The sequence below is a fragment of the Manis pentadactyla genome, chromosome 11 (genome assembly GCF_030020395.1).
Source record: "Manis pentadactyla isolate mManPen7 chromosome 11, mManPen7.hap1, whole genome shotgun sequence".
Taxonomy (NCBI): domain Eukaryota; kingdom Metazoa; phylum Chordata; class Mammalia; order Pholidota; family Manidae; genus Manis; species Manis pentadactyla.
The window spans coordinates 14,138,663-14,147,435 of NC_080029.1; positions in this window are offsets into that span (position 1 = coordinate 14,138,663).

Genomic DNA, 8,773 nt, shown 5'->3' on the forward strand with positions numbered 1-8,773 from the left:
TATAGACCCACACTTTCAGTCATCTCTCTTTCCATAAAAACTGAACAACCAGATGAATCATTTAAAGTTCTAAGCCCTGGGAGAACTGCTGTTTCCCACTCCCCTGCTCTGGCTCAATACTGCATCTGCTTAGGCCAACTGTGTGGATGAGTGGGTCCACACGGCACCCAGCTCATGATGGGGAGACGGGTCAGATGATCACCTGGTTTTCCACTGTTAAGCATTCAGCAAGCTGGGAGCTCTCTCTTAAAGGAAAATAGTTACTTGCCAAAGAGGATGTGGCTTTATTTCAAAATATTAAAACTGTATGCTGGGAATCTCCTCCTGGGGCTCCTTGCTGGTGCTCTATAGAGCACCCTTGCCTGTCACAGATGCTTTGCACACCACTAGATAGTCTCGTCAAAAGAGCCAGAATGCAGAACTGCTTGTGTTGGGTCACCTTGAGAAGTTTCTCTTGTGCTCACTCCCACTCAAAATTGACAGCCCTACAGCTTACTTGGTAAGTGGATCAGAGCGCCCCCTGCAGTGCAGTGTAGGCTGCTTCCTTCAGAGCCATCTGCTGTGGCCATGGTCTAGAAAGCTACTGTATTCTGGATTATCATAGTGAAGAACCCTCCACTAGAAACACCAGCTTCAGACCACTGTGATCCTCTGAAAACTTCCATAGGAAACCAAAATACCTCCATGATTCTGCTTGCCAGAAGAAACAGCAGAAGCAAGGCCTCCATGTTTTTGACATCCAAATTTTATCTGAGTGCTGAACCTACATTATATCTATCGTCCCAACTTCAAGAGAGCTCAGGAAAGATAGTTTTAAGCTTTCTAGTCTCTGCTAGCAAGCCCACAGACATGGACTGTGTTATGGGTTGAATTGCATTCCCCACACAAATTCATACTGAAGTCCTAACCTCCAGCATCTCAGAATGCAATCTTATTTGGAAATAGGGTCATTGCAGATGGAATTAGTTGACTTAAGAAGTCATTAGAGTGAGCACTAATCTGACATGGTGTCCTTAGACATTTGTACCTGGAGATCCTCACACAGGAAGAGCACCATGTGAGGATGAAGGCAGAGTTCAGAGTGCCACTTCTACAAGTCACACATGACAAAGATTGCCAATGACCACCAGAAACTAGAGGGGAAGCCTGGAAACAGATCCTTCCCTCTACCCTCAGAAGGACCCAACCCTGCTTGCTGACACCTTGATCTTGGACTCTTGATCTTGATCTCTAGAACTGTGAGATAAATAATTTCTGTTGTTTGAGGCATCCAGTTTGTGGCATTCTGTTATGGTAGAGCTAGCAAACCAATATAGACTGTGTGACCACCCCTGCCTGTAGTTTATGGCTTCTAAATGGGGCTCAGCCAGTTTCATAATTGTTGCCAAGAGAAGTCCTATCAGTGTCTCCAGTGCTATTACTGATCATTCTGCAGTACCTACCACCAAGAAGGAAACCCCCAGAACTCTCTAGGTGATGTAATTGTTTCGTTAATGAGTAGCTATATTTTAATTCTGAGATGATTTAGAATTAAGCATAGAAACATTTAAGAAGATCCAACCTGTATTTATATTTTATGTCAAGGAGGAATCTGTTCATATTTGTTAATGTTTATTTAAGGGAATTTAGCCTTTTGGTTAAACGGGTCAGTCTTGTTGACATAAATAAAAATTATAATTGATTTAGGCTTTAGGCTTCTGATTTCTAAATTGAAATATTTCCACATTTATACAAAGTATTGGGATATTTAAGAGAATTTGAGTCTCAACATGATTATAAGATTATAGTAATAGTCATATATTACTATACACTGCTATATATGTAGTTATAAGATTCAACCTGGTTTATTAGATTTACAAGAATGACAAACACTCAAGTTACACTGAAAGGAAATCTAATACATCGAGTATATAAATGCAGTTAAAAATGTTTAAAGGTATTGTAACTGAATATACTAAAGTCTCCTTAAAAATGATTGTCAAGATTTGCTAACTTTATATATAGAGAAAGATCTGTAAGTGGAATCCAAGAGAGGGTTTGGCAAACTTTCTGTGAAGTGCCAGGGGTAAACATCTCAGGCTTTCTGGGCCCTCTGGTCTCTGCTACCACTGCTTAGCCCTGCCACTGTAGCTCAAAAGCAACCATAGATGATATGTAAATGAATCTGTGTGGCTGTGTTCCAATAAAACTTTATTTACAAAAATGGGCAGCTAGCCAGATTTGGCTCACAAACGGGAGTTTTGCAACCTCTAAAAGACTGAGGAGTTTTAAATTTGTAAATTTTTAATTCATAACTTCAATAAGTTAAATGTGGATTGTAAAAACAAACATGACCACTGAGTAATCTTTGCTGTGCACAAAAGCCAACTTCAAAGACATCTAGTAAGTCACACTGAAATGAGCTAGATGGCATTGGGAAACAATGTGATGTAGTAGGAAGATGTATTTGGAGTTTGAAACCTGGTTTCTAGTCCTAGCTGTTATTCCAGTAACTACACTATTTGGAGAAAATCATTTAGCCTCTGATCTTTGCTATGTGAAGGATATAATCTCCACAGTAACCACACTTTTAAAGTTGTTGTGATATCCTAATGAGATCGTACATAAAAATGTACCTTGAAATTAGAAAGTGTCTTTCAAAAACAGAATTATTATCACAAAGTATAAAAGCATTGCACAAATTGTTGATTTACAAATTATAACAAGAATTTTGAATAATTTCTTGCCAAATTTATCACTTGAAAAATTTTCATTTTACTGTGACTAATAATCCTGGCTAATCAGAATTTGAATTAATACAATACTCAGAAATTTGTCTCATCAAAAATATTAACTGTCATTTTATAATTTCAACAGATTCAATATGGATTCTTTCTAAGACCAGGTTTTTCTAGGAAAAGCTCCATTTTTAAATGTAATTCATGTTTTTGCATTGTAGGTTGCTGTATAATTTTAGAACCAGAAGGAATCTTAGAAATCATTCCATTCATTCCTGCGAACTGCTTACAGATGAGGATACTGAGGATTTGATGGGCTAAGTGGCCCCAAAGCACAGTATTAGGAGCACATTTACAACTTAATTATGTTGTAAATTAAAGCACAAAACCAATAAGGATGGACACTTTGTACTTGCAGAACCTGTTTGGCACGTGTAAGTTCCAAACCTTCCACAAATAACATTAAGACTAGAAAGAGTAGATGAGTGATTTACTGCTAAAAATGCATACATACTACACTCCTCTGAAAGCCTATTAAAGTGAACTGTTTGGAATCACATGTGTAGGAAAAATGATCCCTCATTCCTTTGGATTCTTTATTTTTCTCATTTGTCCTATAATTCCTCTGTAGGTTTCCTAGGAGATAGTGACAGAAGAAAAGAGTAAACAAATCAACTCTAACATTCTTTTTCAGTGTTTGTCCACAGAGGGTTTGCCTATTTAGTTTACTACTTTATTTTATTTAGTCTAATCAGTTCCCTGTAAGAAATACCACTGAGGAAGATTGTCTAAGGTATATGTTTTCATGCTGGCACTGAAAAGCATTAATAGAAGTTAAATGTGGATCTCCCAGCATGCTAAGTTTAGAACTGTAAAATATAATTTCCTCCCAAGTCTCTTCAAATCTGGAAGGTTGAGGATGGCTCGTTAAACTCAAATATTTATGTAGTTTCGATAATATCAGGAAAAGGAATTTGTTTTCATTCTTTCTTTTATCTTAGTGTTGTTACAGAGTTTGTAGCACAATCTACTCAACTGGGTTTACCTCAGATTGGGGGGTAGGGGTCTCACACACACATGTGCTTGTATGACCAGCATGGATTTATGTTGGGGGTTCTTTCCTGCTGACAAATTGCCAACCAGTATTTCCTATATGATGAAATTCATATATGTATATATAGTTTGTTGTAAGATTGGCATTGTGCTTATATATTGTTGCATAACCTGCTTTTGTCACTTAATATGGATGTTTTCTCTGATGATTAAGTGTTCTTTTGCAGCATGATATTTAATGGCCACATGGTATTCCATCAACCAGATGAACCATCATTAATTTACCCACTGTATTGTTGGGCATTTGTGTTTCCAATTTTTCACTATTATAAATAATGTTGTGATGAATATCCATGTACATAAATCTTTGTGCCCAGTTCTGATCATTTTTGTTAAGATAAATTCCTAGACCTGAAATTGCGGGCCCAAGGAATGAGAGTATTGGTAAGACTCTTTATATATAATGATCACAATAATACCATTTATTGGACTCTATATGCCGGGCACCGTGCTATAATGAGATTATAAACATAATCTCATTTAATACTTACAATAAATTTATGATATAAGTACTATTAATATCCACATTTTTTTCCAGAGGAAACTGAGGCACGTAACGCAGAAAATGGTTTATACATGACAGTGGTTGGCAGATAGCATTTGAGCCCAACTCTGACTTCAAGGCTGATATTCTTAACCATTATGCTTTATTTATTAGCACTTCCATATTGCCAAAATATCTTCCAAAAAAGATTATTACAATTAGATATATCAGACAGCCATACCTGAGTGTGCCTGTTTCCCTGTACTACTGAGGATTGTTTGATTCTGAGCAAAGCTGAACAAATTTTTTCATGTTTGTTGGCCATTTGAGGATTGTCTGTTCATGTCCTTTGCGTAGAATACATGTCTGAAATATTTCCTTTTGAGATAGTCAGATGATCTGAATTCTAATCACAGCTCTACCCCTAATTAGCGGTGTGGTGTCAGGAAAAATCACTGCAGAGTTCTGAGGCTCCATTTCCTCTTGTGCAAAGTTAGATGGTTAAATTAAATAATCTCATTGTCCACCTCTAAAATTTTGTGATTCTATCCATTGGTCTACCTATCATCAGTCCCTGTCCCTGAGCAGTATGGGAGTAAATAGGTGGTCACCTGTGCCGCCTATCTTCATTTAGGAGTTCAAGAAACGGCTTCTATTCCAAAATATCTTTCCCAGCCCCTGGGAATTCATGCGCCTGAAATCACACTCTTCCCTCCCTGGGGCTTTCATTATTCCTCCTGCTGAGTCTCTCCTTCCTGCCGGAAGGCTTCTTGTCCTCTGGCTTCAGTGGCATCCTTTTCTCTAGGTTACTCCTGCTCAGATCCCCTCGGGTTTCTCTCCCTTTCCCCTAAATGTCGGGACTCCCCAGCTTTGCCCTCGGCACACTGCTCTTTTAATTAGACCATTCTCAGCCATAATGATCCAGATGGGGTTCCTTAAACACACAATGACTCTTGCCGGTGAACGTGTTGTTCCCTCTGCCTGGAATGCTTTTTCCTCCCTTCTTCACTGAACTGAGTCTGAGTGTGTCTTCCAGAAAGCAGCCTGACCAAAACTGGAAACGTGGGTTTGGAATCAGTCAAGTCCAGGTTCTACCATGTACTAACCGTGAGACCATAGGTAAAATATTTCTCCCTCCTGACTTCCGTTTCCTCACCTGTACAATGGGAGTAATAATCATATCTACCTCTAAGATTGTTGTGAGGTAGTGAGATAATGTGTGTGAACTTGGCCCATGATACTGGATTTTTGAGCTTTCATAGCACCTTGCGTGTACATCTATCATAGCACTTAGCATTCTGCATCCTGAATATTCATTGTTTCATCTCCATTCATTAGCACTGTGTCTGGCACACTGTAGGCGCTCAGCAGCTATGTGCTGAGGGAATAAATGAATCACGTTGCAAATACTGTTAGGAGACTTTTTTTGTGCTTGTTTTGTTTTTCATTGTTATGCTCGTTTATTTGGTTAGTTGTTTTATTAACGCCCTATCAGGAATTGCTTTCCAACCTGACATGTAAAGAAACAAAATTAATTCCCTGAAATGGTTAGATGGTTGGGCAATAAGAATGCCCAACCCAGAAAGATAAAGTGGCAGCTAAGGAGCAGAGAATATGTTGAAAGCAAACTTTACATCTTTATGTTTTCTCTGTGGACACTCTAAGAAGATTCCCCAAGTCCTCTGCTTTTCTCTCTCATTCTAGCAGAACAGTTGGCTGTGTTATGTCATCATCACTGGCAGGTTCAAGTCCAGCCATACTCAGAGATACACAGTGTTACCTATTTATCCCTGGATGTCTCAACACAACCTCACAGAGCAATAAGGTCTCTCAAACCAGACATTGTCACTAACATAAAAAAAAAATAGCACACATGTTTGGAAAATAGACTGCCTGGGCAGGTGGCCAGAGGCTGGAGAGAGCAGAGAGAGCAGGGAGAAGTGTACATGGGAAGAGGGAGGCCTAAAGGCTTATTGAAAATTGAGATGTCTTTGGGGGAAGGGAAATCAATATGGGCTATGAATCTTTTAGTATAGTGATGGTGAAAAGCATTGCAACAGTTTTTTTTTGTATAAGGATTAAAAAATAATTATCCACACACATTAGCTGGTGTTTCCTTAAAGGAAAAAAACCTCACAAGTACTGTATTTCAAAGACTTTTAAATAGCAAAATTGCCTCTCATGTGCAAATAGATGTCTGGTCTCTCCCTAAAGCGCTACACAGGTTTATCATCACTTCTAAGAGCCTCAGACACAGGGTTCTCATGAAGATCAGTGCTGGGATCACTAACAGAAGATAGTCAGCTTTACAAAAACAACATCTACCTTCCCTCTACATCTCTCCACACTTCCCCCAAACCCAACCAACCTTTCTAACGCCTTTAGAGAGTTGAATGTATTTTGTTGAATTATGCCCTAGAAATGTAGTGCCCTTATCTGTCGCCTTCCCACCTTCCTCGCGGTTTTCGTTAGGTCTTCGCTGTCAGTGGCCCTTGAAGAGTGCACGTGACCAATACCTTGAGGAGTAACTCAAGGCATTCACACAAGAGGAACAAAGAGAGCATGGTGGTAGAGGCAGGTGATCTGCTGATCTAGTCCTAAATTTCTGGCCTGAGAAATTAAAACTCAAAGCAAGTCTGGGAATTACTCATGATATAGAAAGCCTTCCACCCAGCCTCCCACATACTTAGATTCTTATGAATGCACAGAGAGCTACATACTCTTTTAAAAGATAAAGAGAATTGACGTGGGGGTACGGGTTTGAAAGGGACAAGAGGAAATGCACGTTCTTGCCTCTAAATAGATTTCCTTCTTCCTCTTGATATCACCAGAATCTGCTCATCTCGATGACCCAGCTCAAGTGCCAGTTCCTCTGGGAATTGCTCCCCGACTCTGCGATCTCCATTAGACACGGCTCCTCTGAGCTTCTGGAGCCCCCTGCAGTCTCGGCCACATCCCTTCTCCAGGAGCCCACACAGTCCTGGAAGGTAAGCACCGGACCTTTCCTATGTCTATCGCTTGTGCAATACCTGGCACACAGTGCATCTCAACCAAAATTTGTTAAATGAACAACCGAATGAATGAATGAATATTCAAAGAAGGAAAGGAAAATTGGTGGCATGTGGTAGGCAGGTTTTAGAAAGTAACAAATAAAAGAGCCAACACCCATTCAAACAATTTAAACCCAGAGAGGTCCTGAAATGAAATCTATTTTTCAGCCTCCACTGGGAGATCTGTTACACAGATTCTGGCCCAAAGTATATGTCAGTTCTGAGTGAACCACAGTCCCAGTTAAAACTGTGAAACGTGGAAGAGCTGAGAGCCACATTCGAGCATACAGTTATAGCAGCTTGATTTAAATACAGTAAGAGCTGCATTTTCCAGAAATCTACCCCAGAAAAAAAATATTCTAGGAAAAATCTATTTCTGCTCTTTTTAAATGTAAATATTCAAATGAGAGCATTTATCTCACCCTGAAGCAAATATATCTGAGGGATCCGGAGCCGTGGAAAACACTCGGATGACGGGAGTACAGCCTGACTTGCTTGGTGGTAGTTTTGGCACCCAATGTTTTCCTTCCCCAAGATGTTTCCTCTGCTTTCCCCTCTCCTAGAACTTGAAACACCCTTCATAAGAAAGCTGGTTTTTTGGTGGGTTATCATTATATTTCCAGGAACTATTTGATTCAACTGAAGTTCAATTAAATTAACTTTTATTACCTAGTAGGGATAAAGAAGTAAGAGACCCATTAGAAAACACATCACCCTGTACTGATTACAGGGGAGCAGGCACATTTTGATTAAATGAGGTATATGAAAGGCCTACTCCATCCTTCACTTTGCTATTGGAATTTTCCTCCTAGAATACAGATGTCATGATGACAAACCCCCTTCAAATGCTTTTGAGAACTCTGTCTCCTCCAGAATAAATATCAGTTCCTTAATGTAAAGGATGCTCATCTGGTTTATCCCAGCAGGAATGCTCCCTACCTGCCCCCACCTCACCCAACCCCTCACTTAGGAAGCAAATACTCTCAAGCATTTGTGTCAGGGCAAGAGTGTAGAGATCATACTGGCTGACTCGATAACCCTTCTTTAAAAATCTAAAAGAGTTCGTAAAATCAGAGCAACAATCAAATGGCATTATTGCAAAATGTCTGAAGAAACACTGTGCCTGATCACTATACACAGTTACTGAACAAGGTGTTAACAAGCATCCACCAAAACAAAGAACATCACTGACATGCTCCACCGTGTTCCATAGTGGAACTGCAGGGCTGACGACCCACCTCTCCTCAGCCAGCATCCCCTGCTTACTCGGTCATTGTTCTTTGTTCTCATCAATGCGTGCAGTTCACTTTTGGAAACCTCCATATGTCCACATGAGATTTATCACCACCTTTTGTATTGGAGGCAAAATGCATCAGCTTGTTGAAGGCATTCAAACTGTCTCATCTGCA